This window comes from Moschus berezovskii, chromosome 17 (assembly GCF_049115385.1).
Source record: "Moschus berezovskii isolate FMDL1 chromosome 17, NW_MosBer_1.0, whole genome shotgun sequence".
NCBI classification, from domain to species: Eukaryota; Metazoa; Chordata; class Mammalia; order Artiodactyla; family Moschidae; genus Moschus; species Moschus berezovskii.
This window is the reverse complement of record NC_142476.1, coordinates 37,643,697-37,659,136: the sequence shown is the minus strand read 5'-3', so window position 1 is coordinate 37,659,136 and position 15,440 is coordinate 37,643,697. Positions and strand designations below refer to the sequence as shown.

The 15,440-nt window shown below is 44.0% G+C and overlaps 2 pseudogenes; both read left to right on the top strand.

Annotated features, from left to right (window-relative positions):
• The first annotated feature begins 3,060 nt into the window (after positions 1 to 3,060).
• Positions 3,061 to 4,157, top strand: LOC148775119 (PRAME family member 27 pseudogene; annotated as a pseudogene).
• Positions 4,158 to 10,110: 5,953 nt separating this feature from the next.
• Positions 10,111 to 13,104, top strand: LOC129550958 (pantothenate kinase 2, mitochondrial-like; annotated as a pseudogene).
• Positions 13,105 to 15,440: the final 2,336 nt, after the last annotated feature.

Sequence of the window (15,440 nt, the reverse complement as noted above, 5' to 3'; positions counted from 1 at the left end):
AGTTGGACTGTGAAGAAAGCTGAGCGCCAAAGAATTGATGCTTTTGAACTGTGGTGTTGGAGAAGACTCTTGAGAGTCCCTTGGACTGCAAGGAGATCCAACCAGTCCATTCTAAAGGAGATCAGTCCTGGGTGTTCATTGGAAGGACTCATGCTAAACCTGAAACTCCAATACTTTGGCCACCTGATGCAAAGAACTGACTCACTGGAAAAGACTGATGCTGGGAGGGATTGGAGGTAGGAGGAGAAGGGGACGACAGAGAATGAGATGGCTGGATGGCATCACCGACTCGATGGACATGAGTTTGAGTGAATTCCGGGATTTCGTGATGGACAGGGAGGCCTGGCGTGCTGTGACTCATGGGGTCGCAAAGAGTCGGACATGACTGAGTGACTGAACTGAACTGAACTACCCCTGAGGATAGTGACTGCAACCATGAAATTCCTTATTCCTTGAAAAGAAAGCATTGCAAAACTAGACAGCATATCAAAAAGCAGAGATACCATTTTGCTGATAAAGGTCCATCTAGTGTCTAGTCGGAGAAGGAAATGGCGACCCACTCCAGTGTTCTTGCCTGGAGAATCCCAGGGACAGGGGAGCCTGGTGGGCTTCCATCTATGGGGTCACACAGTGTCGGACACTACTGAAGTGACTTAGCAGTAGCAGTAGCAGTGTCTAGTCAGAGCTGTGGTTTTTCCAGTAGTCATGTACAGATGTGAGAGTTGAAAAAGACTGAGTGCTGAAGAACTTATGCTTTCTAACCGTGGTGCTGGGGAAGACTCTTAAGAGTCCCTTGAACAGCAAGGAGATCAAATTAGTTAATCCTAAAGGAAATCAACCCTGAATATTCATTGGAAAGACTGATGCTAAAGCTGAAGTTTTAATACTCTGGCCACCAGATTCAAAGAACTGACTCATTGAAAAAGACCCTGAAGCTGGGAAATACTGAAGGCAAAAGAAGTGACCAGCGGAGGATGAGATGGTTAGGTAGTATCTCTGACTCAATGGACATGAATTTGAGCAAACCCTGGGAGAGAGTGAAGGGCAGAGGATCCTGGCATGCTGAGTCCATGGAGGTGTAAAGAGTCAGACAGGACTTAGCAATTGAATAACAACAACAAAACTACCCAGCCCCCACCCTTATTTCTCAAGGTGATTTTCACTTGATCTCCTTCAGAGAAGTCTTGACTTAAGATTGGTAAACCAATCACATCTCCCAAAAGCACTTCCTTTTGCTTCCTGAATAGGCTCCTGATCTCCCATGTGTCATACACAACACCTAACTGACCCTTGATAGATAAATGTGTGTATTTTTTTTCCTTTCAGAACAACACTACTGTCTTCACGAAGAAGTTTTAATTCTGGGACATTTGGGTAATTTTTTCCTGGAAATAGATCCCCAAACAATGATGCTGTAAAGTGTTGTATTTCCTATTCACTGTCACAAATCAATAACTCCTTCCCTGTCTCCTACCCACACTGTTACTGTCAGTATTGGTAAAACCCAGTCATTACTTGTGGAGTGAATCAAAGAACCAGCCTTTGACTCCAATGAGATATATAAACCTCTTTTATACTAATGAAAGTGAAAGCAAAAGTGGCTCAGACCCCATGGAGTCCATGGAATTCTCCAGGCCAGAATATTGGGGTGGGTAGCTGTTCCCTTCTCTAGGGGATCTTCCCAATCCAGGGATTGAACCCAGGTCTCCCACATTGCAGGCAGATTCTTTACCAGCTGAGTCACAAAGGAAGCCCAAGAATACTGGAGTGGGTAGCTTATCCCTTCGGATCTTCCCGACCCAGGAATCAAACCAGATTCTTTACCAACTGAGCTATCAGGGAAGCCCTTGACTCCAATACCCCTCCCTCATTCTTTATCTTTCCTGAATGAAATCTGATCCAACCCATTCTTCTGAAAATTGAAAAAGATCCAAAGGATCTTTTAGCAGTTAGTAGTTGGAAAGAAGGAAGATATTATTTAAAAGGTCTATAAAAGAATCAGTTACCAAAGGAGAGATGCAGAATCTTCAGGCTCCAGAGTCACCACCTTTGTACTCCATCAGGTCTGAAGTCTGAGGAGACTGCCAACCAGATTAGAGTTTTTAAGTTACAGACATAACTAAGGACACCCTCATTGTACCCATGGTCAACTCGTCTTGAATGGTGGCATGCACCTCAGGATGGAAGGAGAGTTTTTAAAAAATATTTCTTGAGACTTCCCTGGGAGACCAGCTGTTAAGACTCTGCATTTCCACTGCAGAGGGTATGGTTTCAATCCCTGCAGGCGATATTTTAATCCCTGATCCAGAAACTAAGATTCTGCATGCCACATGGCCCCCTAAAAATAGATAAATAATAAAAATTAATAACAATTATTTTTCTGATGTGGTGATTTAAGGTTTTTATTTTGCTTCTTCTGTGGTTTTGACTTAATCCCAAATACTTTAATTGATGCCTTGGTTTATACCATTTGTAAATATTTTGTTAAAGAGCAGATGTTATTTTTAGTGAAAATCATCTGTTTGAAATTTTATTTCTTGAAATTTAAAATATCCAATTTGTGCACAAGCAGCATACATTTTAGGGGCATCTCTTACCCTTTCCCAGTGCAGTGAATTGTGGGAACTGAGGATGAAAACTGTGTTGGGCCACATGATGCTCTTATTCACATAGTTTTAAGGCTCTAAGTGAAGGATTAAAAACATTCCCCCGAAAAAGATGAAGCTTAGCCTTCAGCTCATGGTCCCCACCTCCCAGTGGAACATGATTAAACAAAGTAATGGATGGGATGGATGGATAGTGGCTTGGCTTCTTCCTCCTTGCTTCTTATGAGGTGCTTGCTCTAATGCCCATAGTGGTAAAGCTATGGCTTTGTACCCACTGAGCCCAGAGTGTAATTGGGACTAACAGGCACTTGCACCACTGCCAGGGCAGTGACCTTGGCCCTGAGAAATTTCCTTTGAAGAGTGCAGAGACAAACTGAGGTATGCTCCTACTTGACCTGAGAAGGATGCCTGGTTCCCTAGAAGTTTCCACTGGATTCCTTTAGGACCAGTCAGGATGAGTCTCTGGACACCATCTAGACTACTGGACCTGGTGGCAATGAGCCCGCTGAGGCATGTGGCCTCAGTCATCGGTGTTCTGGAGTATTTGCCCATTGAGCTCTTCCCCCCACTGTTCATGGGGGCCTTCTATGAAAGACACAGTCAGACTTTGAAGGCCATGGTGCACACCTGGCCCTTTGCCCTCCTGCCTCTGCATCAGGGGAGCCTGATGCAGAAACCTCATATGGGGATCTTACAAGCTGTGCTGGATGGGCCAGATGTCCTGCTTGCCCATAAAGATTGCCCCAGATGAGTCTAACCCAGGTAGCCTAGTAGGTTACTCGACATCCTGAGGAGAGACCTGGGATCTGGGATCAGAGAGCGGATGTCCAGAAGATGGACCAGAGGCTTCTGATGATGTCAATGAAGAAGTTCAGAAACCTTGGCCATTGCATACTGTCTTTGGGAAAAGCCCTCCAGCAGTGTAAAAGTGCCTAAGATGCAAGAGAACATAAAAGTACATGCTACACATCCTTCTAGTGATTTTTAATTGTGCTAGAAGTAGAAAACCAGAAAGGATGGAGGGGGAAAGGAGATGGAGGAATCTGAGGCAGAGAGGGAAGAAGAGGGCAAGGCTGCAGGTGATATCAGGAACATGAGGTAAAAGCTCAGGTGGGAAGTCAGACTGTTGCCTCAATTATAAGACTGTGGATTCACTCTGTGTGAATCTCAAAACATCACTACCCATCTGCTGTTGCCCCGCAGGAGGTACAAACTGCAAGTGCTGGATTTAAGGAATACTGGCCAGGACTTCTGGAAAATGTGGTCTGGATCCAGTGTCCATGTGTCTTCAAGGTCATCAATGGCACCAGTGACTGAGGACTGGTCAAGGACAGAGCAGCCCTCGGCTACCTTGGAGGTGTTCACAGAACTTCACCTCATTGAAAGTACCATGAATGGATGACTCACCTACCTCATTAGGTGGGTGGAGCAGAGAAAAGCTTCCATATTGTGCTGTAAGAAGCTGAAGATCGCTTCAATGTCCATGGAAAATATTGTGAAATCCTAAATATAGTGCAGCTGGACTGTATCCAGGAAGTGGAAGTGAATTGAGTTTGGCATCTCCCCAATCTGTCCATGTTAGCTCTTGGGCCAAATAGTAATATACAGAGACTCTATCTCTCCCACATCAACCTGTCTGCACTTGAAGAGCAGGAGGAATGTCATCACATTGTCCAAATCACTTTGCAGTTCCTCAAGCTGTACCACCTCCAGCATCTCCATCTAGAATTCTTATTACTTAAAGGCTGCCTAGACTAGAGAGGGCATCAGAGGGAAGACAGACTGAAACCACAATCACAGAAAACTAGCCAATCTGATCACATGGACCACAGCCTTGTCTAACTCAGTGAAACTAAGCTATGCCATGTAGGGCCACCCAAAACGGACAGGTCATGGTAAAGAGTTCTGACAAAATGTGGTCCACTGGAGAAGGGAATTGCAAACCATTTCAGTATTCTTACCTTGAGAACCCCATCAACAGTATGAAAAGGCAAAAAGATAAGACACTGAAAGATGAACTCCCGAGGTCGATAGGTGCCCAATATGCTATAGAGATCAGGGGAGAAATAACTCCAGAAAGACTGAAGGAATGGAGCCAAAGCAAAAACAACACCCAGTTGTGGATGTGACTGGTGATAGAAGCAAGGTCTGATGCTGTAAAGAGCAATATTGCATAGGAACCTGAAATGTTAGGTCCAAGAATCAAGGCAAATTGGAAGTGGTCAAACAGGAGATGGCAAGAGTGAACATCGATATTCTAGGAATCAGCTAAAATGGACTGGAATGGGTGAATTTAACTCAGATGACCATTATATCTACTACTGTGGGCAGCAATTCCTTAGAAGAAATGGAGTAGCCATCATGGTCAACAAGAGTCCGAAATGCAGCCCTTGGATGCAATCTCAAAGACGACAGAATGATCTCTGTTTCCAAGGCAAACGATTCAATATCATGGTAATCCAAGTCCATGCCCCAACCAGTAATGCTGAAGAAGCTGAAGTTGAATGGTTCTATGAAGACCTACAAGACCGTTTAGAACTAACACATAAAAAAGATGTCCTTTTCATTTTAGGGGACTAGAATGCAAAAGTAGGAAATCAAGAAACACCTGGAGTAATAGGCAAATTTGGCCTTGGAGTACAGAATGAAGCAGGTCAAAGGCTAATAGAGTTTTGCCAAGAGAACGCACTGGTCATAGCAAACACCCTGTTCCAACAACACAAGGAAAGACTCTACACATGGACATCACCAGATGGTCAACACCAAAATCAGATTGATTATATGTTCTTTGCAGCCAAAGATGGAGAAGTTCTAAACAGTCAGCAAAAACAAGACCAGGAGCTGACTGTGCCTTAGATCATGAGCTCCTTGTTGCCAAATTCAGACTTAAATTGAAGAAAGTGGAGAAAACCACTAGACCATTCAGGTATGACCTAAATCAAATCCCTTATGAGTATACAGTGGAAGTGAGAAATGATTCAAGGGATTAGATCTGATAGACAGAGTGCCTGAAGAACTATGGACAGAGATTCGTGACATGGTAGAGGAGACAGGGATTAAGACCATCCCCAAGAAAAAGAAATACAAAAAAGCAAAATGGATGCCTGAGGAGGCCTTACAAATAGCTGTGAAAAGAAGAGAAGTGAAAGCAAAGGAGAAAAGGAAAGATATAAGCATCTGAATGCAGAGTTCCAAAGAATAGCAAGGAGAGATAAGAAAGCCTTTCTCAGTGATCAGTGCAGAGAATAGAGGAAAATAACAGGATGGGAAAGGCCAGAGATCTCTTCAAGAAAATTAGAGACACCAACGGAACATTTCATGCAAAGATGGGTTCAATTAAGGACAGAAATGGTATGGACCTAACAGAAGCAGAAGATATTAAGAAGAGGTGGCAAGAATACACAGAAGAATTGTACAAAAAAGATCTTCACGACCCAGATAATCACAATGGTGTGATCACTCACTTAGAGCCAGACATCCTGGAATGCGAAGTCAAGTGGGCCTTAGGAAGCATCACTACAAAGTTAGTGGAGGTGATGGAATTCCAGTTGAGCTATTTCAAATCCTAAAAAAGGATGCTTCACTCAATATGCCAGCAAATTTGGAAAGCTCAGCAGTGGCCACAGGACTGGAAAAGGTCAGTTTTCATTCCAATCCCAAAGAAAGGCAATGCCAAAGAATTCTCAAACTACTGCACAATTGCACTCATCTCACATGCTAGCAAAGTAATGCTCAAAATTCTCCAAGCCAGGTTTCAGCAATACATGAACCATGAACTTCCAGATGTTCAAGCTGGTTTTAGAAAAAGCCGAGGAACCAGAGATCAAATTGCCAACGTCTGTTGGATCATTAAAAAAGCAAGAGAGTTCCAGAAAAATATTATTTCTGCTTTATTGACTATGCCAAAGCCGACTGTGTGGATCACAAAATCTACGGAAAATTCTGAAAGAGATAGGAATACCAGACCACCTGATCTGCCTCTTGAGAAATCTGTATGCAAGTCAGGAAACAACAGTTAGAACTGGACATGAACAACAGACTGGTTCCAAATCAGGAAAAGAGTACGTCAAGGCTGTATATTGTCACCATGCTTATTTAACTTATATACAGAGTACATCATGAGAAACTCTGGGCTGGATGAAGCACAAACTGGAATCAAGATTGCTGGGAGAAATATCAATAACCTCAGATATGTAGATGACACCACCCTTATGGCAGAAAGTGCAGAACTAAAGAGCCTCCTGATGAAAGTGAAAGAGGAGAGTGAAAAAGCTGGCTTAAGCTGAACATTCAGAAAACAAAGATCATGGCATCTTCTTCATGCCAAATAGATGAAGAAACAGCGGAAAGAGTGGCTTACTTTATTTTGCGGGGCTTCAAAATCACTGCAGATGGTAACTGCAGCCATGAAATTAAAAGACGCTTACTCCTTGGAAGAAAAGTTATGACCGACCGAGACAACATATTCAAAAGCAGAGACATTATTTTGCCAAACAGGTCCATCTAGTCAAAGCTATGGTTTTTCCAGTAGTCATGTATGGATGTGAGAGTTGGACCATAAGGAAAGCTGAGTGCTGAAGAATTGATGCTTTTGAACTATGGTGATGGAGAAGACTCTTGAGAGTCCCTTGGACTGCAAGGAGATCCAACCAGTCCATCCTAAAGGAGATCAGTCCTAGGTGTTCATTGGATGTTGAACTGATGAAGCTGAAACTCCAATACTTGGCCACCTGATGGGAAGAACTGACTCATTGGAAAGGACCCTGATGCTGGGAAAGATTGAAGGCAGGAGGAGAAGGGGAGGACAGAGGATGAGATGATTGGATGGCATCACTGACTCAATGGACATGAATTTGAGTAAACTCCAGTAGTTGGCAATGGACAGGGAGGCCTGGCCTGCTTCAGTACATGGGATCACAAAGAGTCAGACACGACTGAGCAACTGAACTCAACTGAACTGAATGACAGAAACAGCATTTTGTGCTCAACCCACAGTTTTTCCATCAACCCACACTTTAAATTTACATTTTATTCAATGAATTGGAGAGGAAGAGCAGGATCCATATTCATGAAAACAGAGGCCTGGACCTTGCTCAATATATCCCTAACCAGAAGGGGTGAGGGAGACTCCGGCAGGATCAGAAACTCGTGAGAAAACAGCACAGAGTCCCAGTTGCAGCTTAAAGGATGACTGAAGTAATAGCATTTGGCTCATCCTGACAGTCCCATTACAGTAGCGGGTTGGAAGGAAAATGGACCAGGGGCTTCAGTGAGCACAGAGAAAGTTCACCCCAGTGTCCCAGAGTAAACCAACTGATCGGCCTCCCACAGTTCCGGGGGGCTCCTCAAGTGTTATTAGGATGGGAGCTTGTGTGGGGATCCCTGGTCACTTTCAGTCCTGATCGTACTGGGAGCCCGACACCTCTGGGGACAGTATCTCCTCCACTGTGGTCCTTTACAGACCGGACAGGGAGCTGGGGGCAGCTTAGACAACTGAGATCAACTTCTCTTGAGATGCCCCTCCTTTCCACAGTAATAGCAAGCCCATCCCTTTTCACTTGTGTTCCTCTGGGCATTTTTCTCTTCAGGCTGATTCACAGCAGTTTTCACACCCATCACTAGAGGCCCAGACTCTAGTGGTTCTTTTCTGTTGTCATATTTCCTCCTCATATTCTCTACTGTAATATACTGTCTGAGTCAGCCCCAACAGTTTTTCTAAAACCCGATTTGACCCAAACACCTGTTTTTGTAACTTACAGCAGATATCTGAAGCTTAATCAGTGAGAAATTTATCTTTTAAGATTGTCTCGCACTCTGTACTCTCAGGAGAATTATTAGTGAATTTTTGACAGCCTTCCCAAAGTCTCTCTAGGAATCTGCCTGGAACTTCCTTCTCTCTTTGTTCTATGCTAGCCAACTTAGCATAATTTAGAGGCTTAATTCAAGCTCTCTTAAGCCCTTCAATAATGCAATTGAAGAAGTGGGTCTGCTCCCATATCCCTTTCTCTTTGTGATAATCCCAATCTGGCTGTGCTGTGGGAACTGCTTGGCTCCCTGCAGGGAGGAGGGTTATCTCATGTTCCCTCTGTCCCCTTGCCTCACAGTCAAGCCATTCATCTCCAAAAGTGGTCAGTCAGTCAGTCAGTCAGTTCAGTCACTCAGTCATGTCCAACTCTTTGCGACCCCATGAATCACAGCACGCCAGGCCTCCCTGTCCATCACCAACTCCCAGACTTCACTCAAACTCATGTCCATCGAGTCGGTGATGCCATCCAGCCATCTCATTCTCTGTCGTCCCCTTCTCCTCCTGCCCCCAATCCCTCCCAGCATCAGAGTCTTTTCCAGTGAGTCAACTCTTTGCATGAGGTAGCCAAAGTATTGGAGTTTCAGCTTTAGCATCAGTCCTTCCAATGAACACCCAGAACTGATCTCCTTTAGGGTTGACTGGTTGAATCTCCTTGCAGTTTCCCCCAAAACTCGAACTCTTGAGTCAGGAATCAGTATCTGTCCCATGACATATATTACATCTCTCCAAGTAAGCTCATAAAGTAAAGTTAGTCCCATAAAGGCTTCTGTGTACTTTTCTGGATCCTCTAGATAGTCTCCCAGATCTCTCTTTATCTGTTGTAAGCAAAGGGCTTATGGATTTTTAAGGATTGGTTATTTTTCCCAGTGGGGGCCTCCTGAAGAGGCAGTAAGTTGTGTGGCTATTCCTCAGCCCCTCTAGCTACCCTTCACATATGTTCCCAGGGATAGATTAGAGAAACCTGCTTTTTCTCATCCTCGTCCTCTTTCTCATCCTCTGTCTCATTGTTAGTTTTGATTGTCTGTACCTCCTCTACTTTGACAGAGTTCCTATTGAAACCAAAGTAGTCTGAGGCTGCATTGGAATTGGGATTGTTTGAACTTCTGTTGAGACTGAGGCAACCCTTCCTGGAGGGATTCCTTGACCCTCAGCTTGCTCAGTTGTGAGCCCTGGATACAGAGGCAGAGTAAGAGGACAGGAGGGAGCTGAAGGCTTTACACCCAAATCGTAGCCTTAGGACATAAGTCTGGCATATCTCTCAAAGAGAAAAAGAGTGACACATATGGCACTTCTATCCATTTCCCTTATGTTCTAAAGAACCAACAGTATTGTAATTAAGAGACCCTTCAACTGGCCATTGCCTGCTACCCTCCAACAGATACTGTGGCCATGCAGATTTGCAAAAGAAAGTCAGGTGTGTCTTCTTTAAACTCTGGGGGTCAAACTTAACCCAGTTTTTCAGGACACAATCCAAGGGTATCAGTCTGGAACTTTGAGTAGCTCCCATCTGTAAGACAGGAAAAAATGATGACCAGCACCTTTGCTTCCTTCCACTGGAGGTGTCCCTCCCTGCTCTAGATGGGGGTGTAGACAGACTTTCCACCAAAGTTTCCCTTCCCTGGCCAGACTTAGTTTGTCCCTTACTAATGCAGGCGCCTTACTCGTCCCCCCTGGTTCTACCACCAAGGCGGGGTGGAGATGCACCAGGGGTAGAGCTGATGGTATCCCAAATTGATTTCTAGTTCCATACCACCATGACCTTTCTTTGATTTGACATAGTAGTTTCCCAGAATGTTTCCCAAGATAGTCCTACTAGGGGGAGTATCCATCTTATGTGTGCCCATTCACATTCCTGAGTACAGTCCTCACTGCAGTAGAAGTGATGAATCAATGCCACATCAGTAAGCCACTGGAGGGCTTTATCTAGTCCACTAAGATCTAGTACCACCAAAGGAAGAAGCCCACTGTACTCCCAAACTGGGATTCCTGACCTATGTTCTTAGAAACCTCGTGCTCACTAGCAGCACTTCCATCCATATAGTTTGGAGGCACAGCTACAAGGACTCACTAGTTCCACTTAGTTCCTAAACATGCTCATAGCAGGGATCCCGTGACTACCACGCTTGGAGTCTAAGTAAAAGTACATAGTAACAGCATGAATCACAAGTCCATTGAAAATCTACGATCCAACAGATTAGGTTAATAGTTCTAATTTCCCAAGCAATTATGAAATGGTCAAAGAGACCAGGAAAAACTGACCAAGAAAGGAGTTTGGCCCACAAGCTTTGCCCATTTCCGGTTGCTCCCCTCACAGGACCTTGGGTGTCTCTTGGCACTGGCAGGTCGGTATAAACCCCCGACGAGGCTCTCTTTTTGGGGACTGCCTTCAGTCATTAAGAGGCACCACAAAACCACAGAGCAGGGCTCATCACTTGCTTCATGCAGGGCGTGTCATTCATTCACACAAGTACATCGAAGAGTTAGTAAAGCAGAAAACGTGTATACTGACAAAGCAGAGAGGCTACAGCTCTGAGTGTTCTTACCTTGTCTTGAAGATTCCGGACGAGCCCCCAAGATGACAACACAGTGAACGATGTTGGATTTGTGACCTCCGAAGAAGAAGGTTTAGCTTCAGGACCAGGAACCAGGCTTGATCACTCAGAGCTCTTGTGTGACAGAAGTTTAATTACAGAGAAAAGGGACAGAGAAAGTTTCTGACATAGACATCAGAAGTGGGTGGAGAGTGCCCCCTGGCTAGTGTTAGCAAGGGATTTATATACTTTAGAATAAATCAAAAGAATGTCTCAAGGTCGTAAAAACTTTACCAGACCCACTCCCACAACTTACATTTTAGGATAACAGGATTAGACCTTAACAACAGAAAGGTCCTACCAGACCCACTCCCATAATATACATTTTAAGATATCAGGATTAGTAAAAAGGTTTTCAGGAAGAAGAAACTGTCTTTAAGCAGGATATATTGTTGTTACATAATCCCTAGTACAGAGTTTAAACTGAGTTGTTTGTTGTGTAATCATCAGTTCTGGGCTTAAAGAAAAAAAAAAAATTTATGTGACTAAGACTAAGGAATGTAGAAAGAGGAAAAAAACCATTTGTTCTTTCCTCCTCCTTGAGAACCCCAGATCCCTTTCTCCTCCTTAGGGACCCCCAACTTCTTATCAACCTGCCTAGAAATTGACTCTCTCACAGCTTTAGGGGAGAATGGATCATGTATACATATGGCTGAGTCCCTTCCCTGTTCACCTGAAACTATCACAACATTTTTTAATTGGCTATACTCCAACACAAAATAAAAGGTTCAAAAATGAGAGAATGCATTACAATTTTTTCTTTTCTGTCAATTTTTCCTGTTAGAGATGGTCCCACAAAAGGCAGGGACTTTGTCTCTATCATTCTGTGATTTCCACAACTGAACAAAAAGCCTGGTGTGAAACTAAATGCATCTAACTTGGGTGCATAAAAATAATTAACATCAGTTTATGAAAGAGTTGTGTCCCACTCTTTGTGACCCCATGGACTGTAGCCCGTGAGGCTCCTCTGTCCATGGAATTCTCCAGGCCAGAATACTGGAGCAGTAGCCGTTCCCTTCTCCAGGGGATCTTCCCAACTCAGGGATTGAACCCAGGTCTCCCACATTACAGGTGATTCATTAACATCTGAGCCACCTATAGGCAAATGTTGTTTCTTACTGCAATGCTAATTTGAGGAAATTCAACATTAGCTGTCTACCAATAACATAAAGTGAAAAAGGAATAAACAGCACTGTGCGCAATACATTTGAACAGTAAATTGTACATCAAAGTGTAACTAAGCAGGAAACTATGGGTCCTTCCCTGGGCAGATACCCGCATGTTCTTCTTTTGCCTCTTTTTTATAGAAAACATTTAGCCTTCTAGGCCTTCCCTGAGTCCCAATGCCTGAATTCAATCAGAAAATAAGACGGAGGGAAAGGCGGCCTGCAGAAGCTGTTCTTCTGCTCCAGCTGGTCTGCCACGGAGTTGGTGAGGAGGCGATGGGCGCTGAGGGTCTGTCTCGGGTGGCAGTGGAAGCCTGTGTGGATGGACTGGCCCTGCTGGGCGCCAGGGCAGGGCCGCCGCCACCTCCGCTTCATCGCCCGGGAGCCGGTGTCCGGTGGCCCCGATGGGCGGCGCAGGACTAGCAGCGCTTCGGCTTCTGTCGTTGGGGGCCTTGGCCTGGGCCCCCCTTTGTGTAGAACGTAAGCGGGGACTGGCCCAGCTCTCAGAGCGGGGCTGCCTAGCCCTCACTTCAGCTCGACGAAAGACTCAGGAAGAAGTGGCCACTTTTTCCTTGGTTTGACTTGGACACTGGTGTGACCCAGCTTGACCAGGGTTTCTTTATTTAGAACCCAAAGACATAATTGCTGAAGAAGAAGAGGAAGAAGTGGGAAGTCCTAAAAGCATTGGGAAGTATCTGACCTCCAGTGTGGCTTATGGGTCCATGGGGATTTGGGACATGCACCTAGAACTGAAGGACCTGACTCCATGTGGACACAAAGGCAATCTGCACTTCATATGCTTTCCCACTGGTAACATGCCTGCTTTTATTCAAATGGACAGAGATAAAAATGTCTCCAGTCTCCACACTCTTTTTTGCCCGGGAGGTGGAGAGTACAAATTTGAGCAGGATTTCCTCACAGTGTGCATTTTTTAGCTTGTATACAATTTATGAAAGTTTGTTAAAAAATAATAGTAATAGCAAATGGTGGAATCATTTCCATTTCTAATGGAATTTGAATTTTCTTGAGTCAAATTAAGATTAAACACTGATAGGAATTGCCATTTAGATTGTTGTGTAGTTTACTTTTTGCCCAATGCAGATGAATTAATGAGAATCAGAACCACTAAAAGCATAGCGTTTTGTTGTTATTGTAGTATGAAATAAATAGTAAAACTGTATTAAGCAAAATAAGGAACTACCAGGGAGGAGCAGTATCATTGTTTTGAACAATTAAATTGAAAAACATTTTTTTTAATTAATGCTGTTTCATGTTATGAAATTGTTTCCAATCTTATCTACCACATAATTTTCTTATCCTCCTTGTTTCTTGGCAGTTTTGCTGTTTAGAAATATGAGGAAATCTGGTCCAAAGCAGTGTTTTTAGGCCTAAGGGCTAGTCAGAGATGGTTGATAGTCAACTCTTCTTTCCCCAAATGCCCTTTGATGTTTCCTACTGACCATGTTTCCTACCGAAGGGTTGTTTTCCTATCGAACCCAGGGTTCGATTCCTGGGTTGAGAAGATCCCCTGGAGAATGGAATGGCAACCCACTCCATTATTCTTGCCTGGAGAATTCCATGGATAGAGAAGCTTGGTGGGCTATAGTTCATGGGTCGCAAAGAGTTGGACACGATTGAGTGACTAACACACACACACACACACACACACAAGCTTAGTTTGGCAGGAGTCTGAACACTAGGAGGAGTGCCAGAGGGCCCTTGATTTTGTTTTCATTCAGTAAAGCTTTGAAGCTAGGTTCTTTGAGGGTGGATGCAGGGGCAGATGAGAGAATTGACAAGAGAATTTGATCTGTAGATCAAAAAGAATTGATCCAGACTCTGATCTTCAGGGTGCAATGTAAATTTAAAATATCTTCAGTGACCATGGTTTTAATGCTACCAGTGAGAATGTTATTGCAGAGATTCTGCCATTACCTGTGTCATTTTTATGCTCCTCTCACTTGCGTGTCACTGGTTGGTGGCTTTGTCTTTTTCCTTTGTCCTCTATCTTCTTTCTCGCATAACTGACTACAACTATTATATAGCATGACATGAGTTTTAAAAGGAAGTTGTTCTTGAATTTTTCTTTATTTTTGGTTTTCAATGGTTTCTTTTCTACCAGTGAGTAAAAGGGAAGATAGGAGAAGTCCCTGTCTTTTGCGGTCATAGTAGACTCTGGATGATAACTGATAGGTAAAGGAGAAAACCTAACTATTTCTGGAAGCCTGTAGAGATGCTTTTGGAACATATTTGAAAACCATTCAGGTTGTTACCAGAAGTTGTATAGTAATCCAAGGAGAAGTGCAGAGTAGATTTTAGATCTCAGGAACTGCCTCAGGCTGTTGGGATTTCTCATCTGTATGTACCAGCACTGTCCTTGAAAGCTGTATGAAAATGAAATGCCTAATAAATCCTGTTCATTCATTGGGAGTGACTGTTATTTAATAAACCACAGTGAAATAATTTTAATAAAAAAGGAAAAATAAAATAAGAGAAAGTGGGGAAACAGTCAAGTGAGACAAATAATAATAGGCTAGCCATTAATCAAATTAAAAGACCTCTAAAACCTTTCAATGTGGAGTCAAAGTGGCAGAATAAGGGGATGTGGAGCACACCTTTCCCCACAAGTACATCAAGAACACATCTGCAAATAAAACAGTTCTCACAGAGCACCTGCTGAACACTAGTAGAATACCTTGGGCACCTAAAAGGACTAGAAAGATGCCCTGGCAAGCAGGTAGGATGAAAGAAAGATAAAAGAAAAGAGAAAACACAATGGGAGCTACATCCATGGGGTAAAGGAGTGGAAGGAGAGGAGAGAGTCCCACACCTGGGAAAGACCCCTTGATGGTTGGGAGACCAGCTAGAACAGGAGAGGAGCTTCAGGGGCTCAGAGGATAGTGCAGAAGCACATTTGTGGCAGGCAGGACGGAGTGAGATGTACAGTGACAGCCCATGCCACAGTCCTTCATGCCCCAGCCTGAGGGGTGTGTCTGCTGTAGGTGTGCCCCTGCCCACCTGGGTAAGTACATGTGGACAACTGCTCCATCAGCCTCTGCAGCAGACACCGGTGGGAGGATGGCACAAAGAGGTGGGGCTGAAGCCACAGCTGAGCCCCAGGAGTTGGGCAACAAAGGAAGAAGAGCTGAAATCTCTCCTTGTGCTGTTATTCATGGATTTATGCCCCAGCTGCCAGCTTTGTAAACTCAGTGCCTGTGCAACATCAGAGCTGAGACAGGTCTAGCTTTAGCAGCTGTAGGCTTTGGGCACA